This window comes from Polypterus senegalus, chromosome 1, assembly GCF_016835505.1.
Source record: "Polypterus senegalus isolate Bchr_013 chromosome 1, ASM1683550v1, whole genome shotgun sequence".
In the NCBI taxonomy this organism is placed as follows: domain Eukaryota; kingdom Metazoa; phylum Chordata; class Cladistia; order Polypteriformes; family Polypteridae; genus Polypterus; species Polypterus senegalus.
In genome coordinates this window covers 233,858,736-233,875,492 of record NC_053154.1, presented here as the reverse complement: position 1 = coordinate 233,875,492, position 16,757 = coordinate 233,858,736, and the positions used below count along the sequence as shown (strand labels likewise).

The following is a 16,757-nucleotide window of genomic DNA, read 5'->3' as shown; positions in this document are numbered from 1 at the left end:
AACATGAACTGTTTTCAAAGAAGGTAATCACTTGATTGAAAAATCTGATTAGTCTTTAATATTATGACATAAACCATATTGCAAAGCAGCATAATCCAGGTTATATTAGAGTAGGGTCATCATAGAAATTAACTTTTTGTTCATTAATTTATATGGATTAGTAAAGGGCAAAAAGAGAGCAAATCTGCTCTAGTTTTTTTCCCCCCTCCTATATAAAATCATTTAAAAATGTACACCATTTGTGGCAGTTAGGTGACTTTGGGGTTAATCAGACTGATTTGTCCTTTTAATTGCTTTCTATTCAAAGTAAATTCATTAGATAATGTTCTCTTCAAAATGCATGAATCAATTTAACTGAAGGAACCATATTAACAGCTTTGGATTCATTAGCACATGCAGTTGTGTTAGAAGGCAACCGTTAAAAGTTTTTTTTTTTTAAGGCAAACAGACTTTGTTTACAGTGATTACTTAAAAGGGGATTTATTTGAAATCCATTTTTTTTCCCCTTATTAATATTTTTCAGCTTTAAGAGAAGTGGATTAGTGTTAAATTCTAGCACTGAGGGTTTTTTGGTCTTGTGCCTTGGTACCACACTGTGTACGACTGCAGTGAAATAAGACCTTGATGCCAGGAACCAACTCCAAATTTCTTTTTCGTTATTTAGACCAACCAACGGTAGGCGGGCTTGGAATGAAACCAAACCCGTAGGAATAAAACGAACAGACTGTACAAACATAAGTGGAGCATGGTGCAGTTCTCTAAAACACTGGCTGCAGTCCAAAAACATCACTCATGAGTGAGGCAATATTGTTATAAAGTCATGTGACATCTAAGTGACTGTATACCTTTCTGTCATGAAACCCAAGGTGTGCTATTACAGTTTAGCGCACAGAAATCACAGAACACCTGCTTTGTTTATTTATTTATATATTTAGGAAATATCAGTGTAAGCATGGCTGGTTGGATCATTTTGCAATGTTAGTTATCTAATTACTCTTTTAATTGCTTAACTGAATAACATCCTTCAAGCAAGCAGAAGTTTACAACATGCACATAACTCATAAAATATTATTAATTAAAAAAAAATCACATTTTTGAAATAAACAATGCAACTGCAAGTGTTTGCATATAAAGAATGAAAGAACTGGAAAGCTTATTCACGTCTCTATTACATTTCTTAATCTGAAGCATATTGATCAGATTGATTCATGCTATATTGATGTGCTTTTTTTAAGATGCTTTATCATAGTACAGCACAAAAAACATGAAAATGACACAAAAGTAAAATAAAAAAAATAAAAAACACATTTAAAAACTATTACAGTATATACTTCTCTGGCTAATAAAAACAGTAAGGTATTGCATTAAAATGGTAGTAGATCATAGTTAATAACTGTAACTTACTTAAATATAACAACATTTGGCCTGAGGCAATATCATTGCTCAGTAATTTAATTTAGAAAAAATCACCTTATTCCAAGAATGGTAGTCTGCAATACAGTCGATCATTTGTTTATTTATTTTGTTAAAATTCCATTCCATTCCATTTAGATGAAAATAATGTAGCCACTTCAGTCTGATCACAAGTTAATAAAATGTAAAATGTTCCAGATTTATATATCTCATCATATTAACTGCGTAAACATGACTTGTAAGATCCATTTAATTTTTGTTCAGACTGGTAGGGAAATGTAAAATTTGGGGAAGAATGATAACAAATTGTAACAGGGAAAGAATAATAACAAATTGTAACAATGAATTTGATTGCTCTTAAATATATCAGAAAGTCTCTTACTTATTACAGTGCTAAATGCATGACAATTCTACAGCTGCATTTTAATAAAGTACTATTTTAGTAATATAACACCATTTATTAAAATATCATAACTATCCATGCAGTGCACATAATACCATGATAAACTCAAAACTAGTGTTTTACTGTAGACTAATCTATAAAATGAAATGCAAAACACAAAGAGCTATTCATCTCATTGGATTTCTCTTGATTTCTTCAATAAGAAGTAGGCCATAGCTCAGTTATTTGGCAACTCTTAATTCACTGTGATGTTTCATGAAAGAGAGAGACAGTTCATTATTTCTGAACGGCAGAGTTCAAGAGCATTCCTGAGCCCTGAAGCTCCGGAGTCAGTTCCTTAATCATTGGTTAAAAAGGTTGAGCCCTTTTCAAAACTGGTTAATAGCATTCACAATCTTTCAATCAATTTCACTCCAGGGATCAGCATTCCTGAAAACATTTTTAAAAAGTAAAATAGAAACAGATAAGAAAAATTATAAGCATTGAATGGGTTATAAAGGGAGGGAAAAAGAAGTTTTGAATTACTTGGAAATTTAACTAAATCATATAACGTTTATGCTAGATGTATTTGTTTACAAAGGAATTACTACTTCTCTCACAAATGATGAAATTGTGCAGTTTATTTTACAATTGTTACAGTTCAGTGGTTATTTAAATCAGTTCTTCACTGAGTAACTTTGTCAATAATATGTTCTTTAATGATATAGGTAACACTAGCTTAGGCACTGCAAAAACACATCTATTACTTGCATACTGTTATGTAACAAGACCTTAGCATAGGCTTATTTTGGTCTTCATAACACATAGAAAATATATATATATATCTGTATAGTGTGGTATATTAACAGTTTTTTATAAATTACCTTTAAATATTATGGATTCACAGGTTTTACACGGAAGTACACAATATCAAGAGAAATATGGCTCACTTAAGTCACTTCTGACCATTTCAAAGTTATTTCTGAAGGCCACACTGCATAAATAAATAAGCACCATATTGATGATTTGAAAGTATTAAGGGTTTGTTTATAACAACATACTGTATGAGTAATAAATGCATTTGTGTAGTACCTAAAATGTTACTATGATATTATATTTAATCTAATCAATAGTTCATATTTCATGTATCAGCTTTTATATTACAAACATTTATTTATTTTCTGAGCATGCATATTCCTAACTTGGTCATATTAGGTGGTGCCATCTTCCGGTATCAGGTGAGCGCTTTGGGTAGTGAGAAAAGCTCTATATAAATGCAAAGAATTATTATTATTATAAGATGGGAGCCCCCTTAAAAGATAGGCCACTAGTATACCACACAAACACCCACACTTTTGTAGACTGGGGCCAGTTTAGAGTTGTCAGTTAATCTAGGATGCAAGTCTTTCATATAAGAAGGAACCAAAGTAGCAGACAAAGACTGTAGATGCTCCACAAGTGCACATAATGGTAAATAATCAGTCAGAGAACAGTCATTTTTCCTGAAATAAATTATTTTCAGAAGGTATATATATGCCAGCAAGCTTTTTTAGACCCTCTCTAAATTCTGACACAGACATTTGTCACTCTTCTCCTTAGAGGACACAAGTTCATAATGCTATACATTTAATTTTCATTCATTTACCCACTCATATTTTTAATTCACTTACTCTGCTACACAGACAATGCCAGCACTATGGAACACAACACAATAACAACTCCAGATGACAAACAATGTGTATTGCAAGGTAAATTCACACGAACACTCCCTTCTTGGAGCCGATTTAGACATCATTTAAATTAAGACATCTTTGGGATGAAATTACAGGATTTGGAGGTAACAGACACAGAGAGAACTTTTAAGCTACACAACTTACACAGACTGGTTCAGAAACCAATTCCAATTCTGGAAAATGCAAGATATCAACACTAACCACTTCAACCCTCCACCTGCCCATTTCATATTAATTTGAAATTGATATACGTACAGCTTTTAATCTCATCCAAAATCAAAGAGTCCAATACAATACGCTAAGTTTTGGTTTAGAATAGAAATAAGGAAACAACTGAGATAGCATTGTGAGACAAGGACATCAATTGCTGGTTAATTGGATTCAGATGCACAGTGACATTGGACAAAGAATACTGTATCTGTATGTTTCCTGACATTTTAATACAACCTTGGGCTCATCACTATGCAAGTTGATCTCTGAAGGTTTTTGCTCTCACCAATTACTGCGTTTAATCAATTTTACATGTTCATAAAATATTGTTATATCCCAGTTTCTGAATTTTGGGTCAGAAACCCATAAGAATGTGCAAACTTAACAGAAATATAATATTTGAACCCAGAACACTGGGTCCATGAAGTAGCAGCACTAACCACTGCACTACCACTCAGCACACCTGTCACAGATGACCCAACCAAAGGGGACATCTGAGAAATATTTATATTGCAAAACTGTGTGGGTACACACAGTACCCATGAGCATTCATAAATGGTCAGTAATGTAGCATTATTTTCAATTACTAGACTATGAATGTAATAAAATACACTAAAGAAATCAAGTAAATCAACGTGATGGGAGAATCAGATTATTCCCAGATTATATACATCTTTATCTGGATTTGATTTAAGTTACAGACTATAGTTGCTTGCAGAAGCAGCTCTAAAAATGACAGCCTGCCCAAATTGGCAATGACTTGGAATTCACTCAGGTGCTAAAAGTTATCAAAGTACATGCTGTCAGTATGTGTAAGTTTAGCAACAAGCAGACAATAAAACCACATTTTTCCCATCAAGTCCTATTGGTCTAACTAAAATTCAGAAACACAGTAGTGGGAACTGTGTCATCTCTATATCAGCAACATGTCACACTGCTGCCTTGCTTCTAAAAATATATGCTCTCCTTAAACTAGGCCCTTGCCCCACAGTCACTCTGAACTACATGTATAGAAGCCATATAATCAACGTAATTTGTCTTAACCCCAGGGAATATTTACAAAATCTAAAGGGGATACATTTGATTGATATCCACCCATGTGACTTATTAGGCTTTGTATAAAAAAGCCCCAAGGTACTGTTAAATAATTTTTCATTGATAATCACGCTGTCACTGCTATCAGCCAACTTTTTGAAGACCAACCTGACGGAGAAGAGCTAAGCCCCTTAATTTCTTAATAAATTATTCTTTACCATAGGATGAGGATTATGCCATGTAGAAGGCCCATCATTACTGACAGAGCTGTCAGAAGGACAGGTGAAAGGAAAACTGGCAAGCTTTAATTTCTCTGCTGAGAAATACGGAACTCTTTTGGGATTAATCTCAGTATCAACACTGAGCCTTTGCCTGGGGGCAGCTGAAGAATTCAGAAGAAACTGTGACTGAATTTTTGAATGATGGAATCTAGCTTAAATTGTGCAGCCGACTTTGGTTTCTCACCTATTCAAATGAGGAAGCAGTAAGCTCAGGTAAAAAGTAGCAGTAGGTGCTGTTTAGGTGTATTGCTGGCCTATTAATCATGAGCGGCAGATGATAAATGTAAGGGAAGCACAGCAGACAGTGAAGTGCTCTCCTTAAGCATCAATGCAGTGGAAGCCAGCAACTTCTTAAGCTTTTTTTTTTTTGTTCTCTCCAGTTTTTAAAACATTTTTTTCTCATTTAAAAACACACAAAAAATATTTGTAATGAACGTAAAAAGAACACTTGAAATGTGGATCTTTCAGTCATGTAAAACAGCTGTTTCAAAATGTACTTTGAGAAAAATGAAAAACTATACATTTTTAATATGATACCTCCCCTTTTCTTTTAATAGCCTAAATAAAATAATAAAAATAACTAATACTTAATGTCACACATCAAAAACACATCAAAACCATTTTCAAAATAAAAAGAAAATCAAATAAACTCCTATAATATCACATTGAAAATGACACACTGATATTGTCAACACACACTGTACATCACATCAATGCCCATGATTTAAAGTCAACTTTCTTAATTCACTAAGCCAATTTAAAGTCACAGGTAACAACCCACAGTAACACTGAGCATACGACAGGAGCTTATTCTCCTGTCTTATCCAATGATACATTTATCTCCACAATTACGCTCACAATAGCAGACAAATATTTGGTATGTGGGGAGAAAACTTGGAGTATCAACAGAGAAATTCACATAGATATGGGAAGAATGTGCAAGAATCAAAAGACACTGAGTGGGCGTGGGAGTGGAATTTCAACCCAGGATGCTATCTCCATGTGGCAACAATCATTGCAGCATGCTTTCTAAATTCACTATACTATTAACACTAAATACAATTCAATATGAATAATTACCAAATAGATAAATGGCTTGCAAATACTCAAGAACTTTCAAAGAAGAGTCATAAGCATCTAATCAGTAACCTCAATAAACATCGGCACAGAATAAGCTCTTCTCGTGTGAATTCTAGCAACCCAAAAAAAGACTCTAATCAATTAATAAGAAAGCAAAACTTAACTTTCTCTATTAAAGTTACCTTCTCATTATTCACATATGGAGTCAGCTTATAACCTGGTCTTAGATTTTTCTCACAAGCATTTGTATAAATTGGAGGCAGTACACCTTTAATGGTGACACTTCAGGTAAGCAAGATTAATGTAAAATGTGTCCTGGCACTTACACAAGTTAAGAAAACCACACCCACTGCCACAGACGATTCCACCCATTTTGTGAGATTTACTTAGAATGCCCCTTCCCCAGCCTGTTTTATGATTGAATGAACTACAAATTGGTGTTTAAATCGCACTTGACATTGCAGGCAGTACACCAGTAATGGTGTTACAACACTTGAGGTCAGCAAGCAACTGAGATTAATGTAAAGTACAATCTGGCACTTGTACACTTTAAGAAACCCACACCAACTGCCACAGACGTCTCCACCCATTTTGAGAGAAATATTTAAAAAAGCTCCTCCCCATACCCAACTGTTTTATGGCTGAATGAAAAGTGACTCTTTATAATGGAATAAACATTAATGGAAGGCAGCACAGCTGTGATATATTCTTCTTTGACAGTGTATCGCTTACATAAGTTAGTTCACTCAGACTGGACAATCGCCTTCAGCAGTACAAAAACTGAATTACGAATTGTTGCTTAAATCGCAATGACATATGTTTAGCATACGTTTCCATTTCATGTACAATGGAAAAACTCATTTTTAACACAGCAGCATGGCAGCTGAAGTGCAAGCTGAGAAGCTTGCAGAGCCTGTCCTAACTTATTATGTGATCGAGTTGCTATTAAATAATGACATTAAAAAATGCCATTTACTTTCAGCTTTTGTAGTACATTATTTAGGAATTGTCTTTGTATATGCCCATTATCATTATTACAAAATGATAAGCACGGACCTGGACTTCACATTTACATTGGAATGAGGAACAAGTTCCGCTACATTGTTTAAATTCCTACAAGTGATGTGGATTTAAAGACAAATGTAATGGTGGTACAGAAATTTTCTCCCTCAACCCCAGTGATATTCCTGAAACTACAGCATGTTGGACAGCTTCCTGATTTTGTGTATATTCGTGTTCATGTACTGTACACAATAAAATGTCTGGATCTGCCCACTTTCTGGCATCTCTTAAGTCAATACACCCCAGGATTTTTTAAAAAAAGTAATTTTTGTTTGAATTTTTGATCTTTCTGAGGACCCATTTAATAGGACTTAAAAATTAAAATGACTAGTATGACAGACTAGAACACATAGTTAAGTGTACATACTATATGCTTATTAAAATAAAAAGATTTTTACTTTTAGAGAAATACGCTGTCTCCCAAATGACATCTCACTTTTTTAATGAACATTCAAGTTTATTTAATTATATGTTGATTTGATACTTTGTCCAATTATCTTCTATAGAACAGTTTATTATATACTACTAAATTTGAAAAAGTTGTGGAATTTATAGTGTAAGATAATGTTCTTATCTCTGCGAATGTTGCAGTAATGTAACTAAATTACAGATTCAATAAAAAGCCAGAAGACCAATGAAAACATCATATGAAAGTGATATATCTTTTTTGTCATTTGCAGGTAATGAATGCATACACTGGCATGGTTATGAGGTCTCTAATCTTAACCCACCAATAATGCCAAGCTGGAGTAATGCTTGCCATATTTACGAATATTAGTCTATACTTTACACAGAGTTGTAGGTTGTCTGCCAGGGGCATTGGGACCAGATAACTGGTATGTGTTTGGTCTTACCCTTAAAATAAAAAAAAGAAAAAGAAAAAATCTGTAACGCTAAGGAGTCAATTAAATCTAAAACTGAAAACTTACAAGCATGCAGGTTCCCCTCTGGCCTGAAGCACCAAATCCCAGATCACTTTATTCTGCTGTGTACTGGGACATGGAAAAAAAGAATGTTTTGTCTTGTGATTAATATTAATATACATGAGTACATGAATTTAAGAGGGAACTTTGTGTGTTTAGTAAGAGATGATATGATTTAAAAGGACATACTAGAGTATATTGACAGCTCCTAAGGTAAAGGCCTTCATGTGACAGCTGGTGATTCAGCCATTATCAATTACTGTTTAACCTTCTACAGCTTGGACTCAAGGAGGGCTAAATGGAACTGTCAATATACAGCTACTTCTTTTTATTCCATATGAACAGCCATTACTGTTGTAGAGCACAACAGCATGTTGTGAAGTTTGCATAAACAGCATTCCACCAAATATCCCGAGAGAAATCTTTCTACTTTTCATATTCACCATAGGAGTTCTCCCCACAGCAAATATTTTAAACAGTGACACAGGTATAGTATTCTCCAAGTCTAATTTCATGCACTATAAAAATGTAAGATCTGCAAAAATCTGCGAATACTAAATTGTAGGTACAGATGTGGATAAAATGATCTTACATAAACATGTACATAAAAGGGTTATATAAATCCAAATAATTTTAATGTGACACACTTTTATTTGTAACGACTGTAATCTGCAAATATTACATTGCCCAATTAAACCTACAGGGGCCTATCCTAGTAGCAATGGTCACAAGGCAGCAAACACCCGCACTCAAACAGGGACCAGTTTGGAATGACAAATTAACCCAACACAAGTGCAGTTGGAAATGAAGAAAGAAAGCTAGAGCACCCAAAGAAAGATTTCACAGGATTTGAACCTAGAATGTGGAGTCCACAAAGCAGCACTGCCAACCCACTGTGCAGTCAAGCATATAAAAACATCAAGCCAAGCCCAAAACAGTTTGCAATATATAAATAAAAAGTGGTTTGTAACAAAATGAAAAAACTATGTTGACTGAAATCTCTACTTATGTGTCATATCATATAGCCAGTGTGTTTGACCTTCATAATTTTCAATTACAAAATTATCTTGTGCATTTCACAGATTGTTTGTATTAGTGCCAAAATAATACATGGTACCCTGCCTACAACAGCAGATGGCATTATGAAGCCAGGGAAAGTCAACAAAGTTTACCATTCATAGTCATGCCTGAAAACATCCAAAAGTTTGGGCAACGTACAGACAATAAAAACAGAAACAGGAATAAAAACCACCTGAAGCATAAAGAATCTATTGAACTGAAATAGCTGCTGCTCCAGTGCCAAAATAGATGGATTTTAGAGTAGTAACGTAACAAAAACAAACACCTGTATGAAGAGTCAGTAATTAAACAAACAGAACTGGGGTAGAATATTTTCCAAAAATGAAATATTCCCAAAGGCTAACACAATAGTTACTGTGCTCATGATGCTAGTACTTGAAACAGTGCCAAGACAGCAGACCTCCATGGTGCTTGATATGTCTTGCCAGGCTGGCACTGCCCAGAGGAGGGGTTACTAAAGTTGGCTTCATTGCTGCTGACTAATGGCATAGTAATGACACCAGCATCTGGCTGGGTGCCCTTTGGGGAACTGGGCAATAATGCTGGAAGGTAAAGGTGAAGAAGAAAGCCAGACAGTATACATACTGTGGCCAGCTGATCTGGACAAAAATGATTTTTATTCAAGAAAGGAGATGAAATGTGTATAAAAAGGAAGCTTTTTATTAACCAACTATTCAATTAGATGCCAACTGCAGTTTTTATTTATCACTGTTATTGCGGTGGCTTTTTATTGTTATAGTAGTATGCATTATAATCTGATTAAATTGAGAAATTGTATGTTTAGCAATAAGATGGTGTTTCATTCACAGTTGCTTTCTGTCTGGCACTTTAAACTGTCAGATTAATCTCTAAATTTGTATCCCAGCTATGAAAAAAGAGGCTTGAAAGTTAAAAAAAATAGAAAGATAAGTGCAAAGCAAGCAATTCAGCACTTCCTGTTTTCACTGAATTTTAGCACTAATAACACTAGTTCTTATGACAATTTCTACTGATAAGCTACAGTAGAAAGAAAAGTTATTGTATTTGGCATTGTATTGTTACTACATACAGTCACATGAAAAAGTTTGGGAACCTCTCTTAATTCTTTGGATTTTTGTTTATCATTGGCTGAGCTTTCAAAGTAGCAACTTCCTTGTAATTTATGACATGTCTTATGGAAACAGTAGTATTTCTGCAGTGACATTAAGTTTATTGGATTAACAGAAAATATGCAATATGGATCATTAGACACAAAATTAGACAGGTGCATACAATTGTGCACCCCAACAGAGATATTACATTAATACTTAGTTGAGCCTCCTTTTGCAAATATAACAGCCTCTAGATGCCTCCTATAGCCTTTGATGAGTGTCCGGATTCTGGATGAAGGAATTTTTGACCATTTTTTCATACAAAATCTCTCCAGTTCAGTTAAATTTGATGACTGTCGAGCATGGACAACCTGCTTCCAATCATCCCATAGATTTTCGATGATATTCAAGTCAGGGGACTATGATGGCTATTCCAGAACATTGTACTTCTCCCTCTCCATGAATGCCTTTGTAGATTTCGAACTATGCTTTGGGTCATTGTCTTGTTGGAATATCCAACCCCTATGTAACTTCAACTTTGTGACTGATGCTTGAACATTATCCTGAAGAATTTGTTGATATTGGGGTGAATTCATCAGACCCTCGACTTTAACAAGGGCTCCAGTTCCTGAACTAGCCACACAGCTCTACAGTATGATGGAACCTCCACCAAATTTGACAGCAGGTAGCAGGTGTTTTTCTTGGAATGAGGTGTTGTTCTTCCGCCATGCAAAGCGCTTTCTGTTATGACCAAATAACTACATTTTTGTCTCATCAGTCCAAAGCACTTTGTTCCAAAATGAATCTGGTTTGTCAAAATGAGCATTTGCATACAACAAGTGACTCTGTTTGTGGCGTGAGTGCAAAAAGTGCTTCTTTCTCATCACCCTGCTATACAGATGTTCTTTGTGAAAATTATGCTGAATTGTAGAACGATGTACAGATACACCATCTGCAGCAAGATGTTCTTATCTGTGGGTTGTCTGTAACAATTCTCACAATCCTGCGCTTATGCCGCTCGTGTACTTTTCTTGGCCTGCCAGACCTGGGTTTAACAGCAACCATGCCTGTGGCCTTCCATTTCCTGATTACATTCATTAAAGTTAAAACTGACAGTTTAAACCTCTGAGATAGCTTTTTGTAGCCTTCCCCTACACCATGATACTGAACAATCTTTGTTTTCAGATCTTTTGAGAGTTGCTTTGAGGATCCCATGTTGTCACTCTTCAGAGGAGAGTCAAAGGGAAGCACAATTTGCAATTGACCACCTTTTCTCATGATTGGACACACCTGTCTAATAAGTTCAAGGCTTAACGAGCTAATCAAACCAATTTGGTGTTGCAAGTAATTAGTATTGAGCAGTTACATGTATTCAAATCAGCAAAATTACAAGGGTACCCAAATTTTTGCACAGCCAGTTTTTGACATTTGATTAATTTCATACAACTAAACACTGCATCACTAAAAATCTTTGTTCGGAAAGCACCCCAGAACTCAGATGTTCCTAGGAAATGAAAGACATACCACTGTTATCTTTTTTGTTGAAAGTAGAGTAAATTATTATGCAGGCTGAGAGGGGCAAAAACATTTTCATATGACTGTATATGACTGAAAATTTAGCAAAGCCAACCAGGATGAGATAACAGTCCAACTGTTTACATTTTCTTGACCACAGATTAGTTAAGTGCTTTGCTTAGAGTCATATTGTGGGGACTCAACTGGCAACCCTGTGGTTCAAAGTTCAATGCCTTACGTAGTCTACTACAGTTTGGCCAGCCTGAGGTGGCAGACACAAAATTCTATTTTGAGCTATTTTTGATCAGCCAAAAGAAACATTCCTTAGCAGGGTATAACAACTGTTTGTTATCCATCTTTACTTTATGATTAATTTATATTATAAGCAAATGGAATGATCCTTTATGCAGATTAAATGAATTTCTGGACTCCATCGTTGATTAGGCTCAAAATCATAACATCAGCAAGTTACTGTGCTTGCAAGACATGAGTTATCGTTTGGAGAGGAAACATTTAAACACTTTAGTTACTGCTACCCATCCTCTTGCAACAACAAAAAATACAATTTTGGGATGTGTCTGCCAAAAATAATTTAAAACAACAGAATTCACTCGCACATTTTCAAAGAATAAAGCTACCCCTCAATGTCCCTGTGCCATAACTAGGACAAATGTGAATTCTACAATATCACTTCATTGCTCTTTAAAGCCCACCCTACAAAGGACTTGACATACCTTATGCAAGAAGGACCAGACACATGTTGGCTTGTGGGTGACGTGTATAAAATGAAGCAAGCAGTGGTACTATGTAATCATTTCATCCACTTGGTGTGACCAGTGATTTCAGACAAAATGCTTCCAGCTTAAAGATACGTACAAATAACATTTAAAAATAAGTAAAAGGAAAATATCATCACATGATGTTACAAAGGTCTGGGCTAGAACACAGGACAGGTGCTAACAAATGGGCCCCTGTCAGCACTATGAGCACTATGAGTGGCGCCCTGGGCAGTGCAGGTGACTTCAACTCATTTATAAAACCATTACAAAATTCACTTAAGAGTAATACTGATAATGTGGTGCTGATAACATTTCTGATAAGTAATAATTAACTCTATTAACACAGAAACAGCTTCAAAACATTTAGTCATATATTTTAATTTTATCTGTGGTATGGTCAAAGTTATTTTCAAAGGTTTCTTCTAAAAAAAAACATACAAAGATTTTGGGCATTAGTGAAAACTTACAAACCTGTATTTAATTTATCACTTCTTGTTATAATGTACAACCTAAGAAAACTATAATACTGTTGAATATGTTTTTTTCATGTAAAGCCATATTGTATATTTAAAGCAGCAACTGACATTTTGTGACACTAGTCTTCCTAACCTCTCAAAAATTTAAATGTTTGAGAATTCTCATTTAGTGTTGTGACATCTTGTCCTGGGCTTCTTCTGTTCAGATCAAAGCTGCACCTCTTATTTACTGTGATTATCCTAGTGTTCACTTTACCACCTCAGCAATGTCTAGATTTTTTGTGACAGGACAGCCATTTATTGGATTGCTGCATTCATCTTATATGATGCGGTGTTGGATATTGACTCGTAAAGTTGTTGGTTGAATCCCGATCTATGACTCACTCATCTTTCCAGTGCACTAACTGTAAAAAAATATAGGTAAGCAATTCAAAAGAATTGTTGTTTATAAACAGCCTTGGGTAATATCATAAGTCAAATGTACAGTAATATTAATTGCAAAGAAAGGTGCAATATACTGTAGCACAAAGGCCATCTGAATGAAAATCCTTTGTACTATTGTAGAGCGGTTTGGGACAGAAAGAGTGTTTCTAAAATAACACACAAAAAATCTGGGTAAGGTTGTTTTTTTAACAGAAATCTGTACTCATAGGTCAATACTATAGAAAGAACCTGATAAAAACATCTGTAAACAACCAGCTGTCTATTTTCAAACCCACTTAACCTAATTATAGCAGGAGAGGATTCTATCCTTATATTATTTCGATTTATGTCAGTCTGAGCTCGATATAAACAACGGTTGCCACAACTACTATACCCTCCACAACAATAGCAAGGAATCGTGTTCCTGTCAGAGTTTTGATCTTAGGCTTATCTTCAAGTGTTCAAATCTTCAATGTGAACAATTATTGACTGTGGTATTTAACTGTTTATTCATTGCATACTTTGTTACTGACCAAAACTGCATTATGACACTACCATTTTACACATCCTCTTTTCTTCACTTAAACAATAAAATGAAAAGGCACATACAGCCTAGCTGTGACCAACAGAAATGGTCTTGCTGGCCTACATACTCATACCAACACTCAGAAGCAGAAACACCTACATCACGCCAGACCAACCAGCACAGGCTAGATGCCTTACAAGAACAAAGACAACGTATGACAAACCACAGAGTGACATTATCCAAATATCAGCAGCAGCAAGTGTTGCACCTAGAAAGTGAATGAAAAATGAATTATACACACAACCTTTCTGAAGAGCAGCAGAAAACTGCCAGACAACAAGAAACATTATGACGGAAAAACTACAGGGATTCCATAACACTGACAACTCAAAACAAGATATTCTCTTTATATTATGGCATAGGCAATTCCACTTTCATTTACCATATTGTATGACTATCACCAAGTCACAATGACAAACGTTTAATAACGTCGGAGTTCATTTGCCAGGCCCTGTTTTTACCCATGGCCAATTGTCCACTACATTTTCCAGAGTTACATCGAAACCTGGGTTAAACATAGAGGTACTTGCAGATTACACACAGGGGAATATTTTCACTGACAATAACAATTATGCAACAAATAGTGTTTTCCAACAATTATTGTAGATGTTGGTATAGAACATTACCTGACGGTCACACTCTACATATACTGACTTACTTGTGCCCTGCATTTCCTGTCTTATCCAATATGTTCTGTTAACCTGTTCATGTTACACTTTATATTGTAAATATTCATGCAGTTATAAGTGACTATAATAACATCCCGTACTAATCATGTGACTGTTCTAATACTGAGTCCTCACACAAGTCACTACTTATTAAAATAATCTCCTTTCTTAATGTAACGTGTGATGTTCTTCTCTTCCTCATCATCATTACATTAACGCTTTAATTCTTGCGAAATTTTCACATGCATGATTTGCTAGTAGTATACGGTATATAATTCGCAAAAAACACAACATGGGTGGTTCTGACATTTTTTCTGAGGCTGGTGCCACATTCATCATTAGAAGCTGCTTTGTACCCAATGCTGCTGGGATTGGATCCAGGCCAATCCCCATAATCTTCAACTGGATTAAGCATTTTATAAAATTTATGGCTGCAGTGATATAAAATAATCTCTCTATTATAAAAAAAATACTGGAAAAGAAAAGTAGGGCAACGGGACGTGATCTTCTCTGAAGTTCTTGGAAGACACTTAAAAGACCCGCGAGACGCAAACAATATCAAATAAGAGCATGGCCAGCAAAACACTCAGTTGTGTAAAGGCACATAGCACACACAGATCCTGTGCTCTCAGCACATATAAAGCGTATAAGGACAATACGTTCTAGATGAAACGTCAACGACTAAGCAAAGAAGAAAGAAGAAAGATCAGCGCGGAGAAAAGAGAACAAAAAGCGCCGGAGAGGCAGATAAGAGATTATGAAAGTAGTGGTATTCGAAAGGCTCAAACAAATGATGGCACGATACACATGCAGAGAAAGGTAAAGAATATGAAAGCAGTAAAATTCGAAAGTATTGTAGCATCTCAGCCAGGTTGAAGCCTTTTTTGTTTTAAGTAACCAATTGAGGGAGGGCGGAGTACAACACGAAAGACTGACAGCGGGGTATTGATTGATGCGGTAAAGGGTGGGGGGCAGACCCGGGGGATGAGGGGTTGGAGACGGTGCTAGAAAGTTGTGTTTGGGGTAACGAAGTTGGCAATTGTTCAAGTAAAACTTTTGTGACACTTTATTATGTCAGTCGCTACAGTATCAAAAAAAAAGATAGTAAAGATCGCATTACCGCAAACAAAAGGAAATTAATTATCAGGAACAGGTATAATTGAAAAAACAGCAGGACAAACCGAGGTCTGAAATAAAAGGCAAAGAGCAGAAAACAAAGTCTTTTCGCCTTTGCATCATTCAATGCACAAAACGTGAATTTACACAATAACGAACCATATGCTATGAGATTCTGTGGTCCCGCAAAAGTTAAAGCAACGATAAGTTTAGTTTCAAAGAAAACACAATTTGGTCAGGTGTATATTTCTGATCACGGAGAAGCGATGCAAATTTTAACAGGCGACAAGAAAGGTAATGTATATATTCCGCGGACATTAGACATCAAAGGAGATCTTGATATGCCATTCGTATTAAAATGTTTCCAGTTTCCCGTGAGAATAGCTTTTGCTATGACAATTAAAAATCACAGGCACAAACATTAGAAAAAGTCGGATTATTCATTAGAGAAACAGAAACAATATTCACTCACGGGCAGTTATACATTGCGTTGTCACAATGTGCCTCCAAAAACGGAATCAAAATTCAATGCGATCGTGAAGAAATTCCAAATATTTTTTTTAAATGAAGCTTTAAAGTAAAAGTGCAAATAATGAAACTGAAGCAATTCCAAAGAAAAAAAAAGATTTTAAAATTGTATATCCGATTAACCCCCTAGTCATTTATAAAAGATTATACACAGTAATAACTGGTAACAGACTATTTTTCTATCTTATAGCACATACTTCTAATAAAATCATTTATTTTAAATCAATGTCCAACTAATAATGTTATAGCTGTAGATATTTATGGAAGTACAGTACCATTACCTCTACATGTCCGGGTACAGCCTTCATTGTTAAATTCACTGATTAAAAAAAAAGACACCCAAAAACATTCACAAGGGACTTTTCAAGTCCAACAGCTCAGGGCAAAGGGATAACAC

At 35.3% G+C, this 16,757-nt stretch overlaps 1 protein-coding gene across 2 annotated transcripts in view; it reads right to left on the bottom strand.

Moving 5' to 3' along the window:
- mgmt (O-6-methylguanine-DNA methyltransferase) overlaps positions 1-16,757 on the bottom strand; it is a 440,783-nt gene that overhangs the window by 42,329 nt on the left and 381,697 nt on the right. The window lies entirely within an intron of this gene.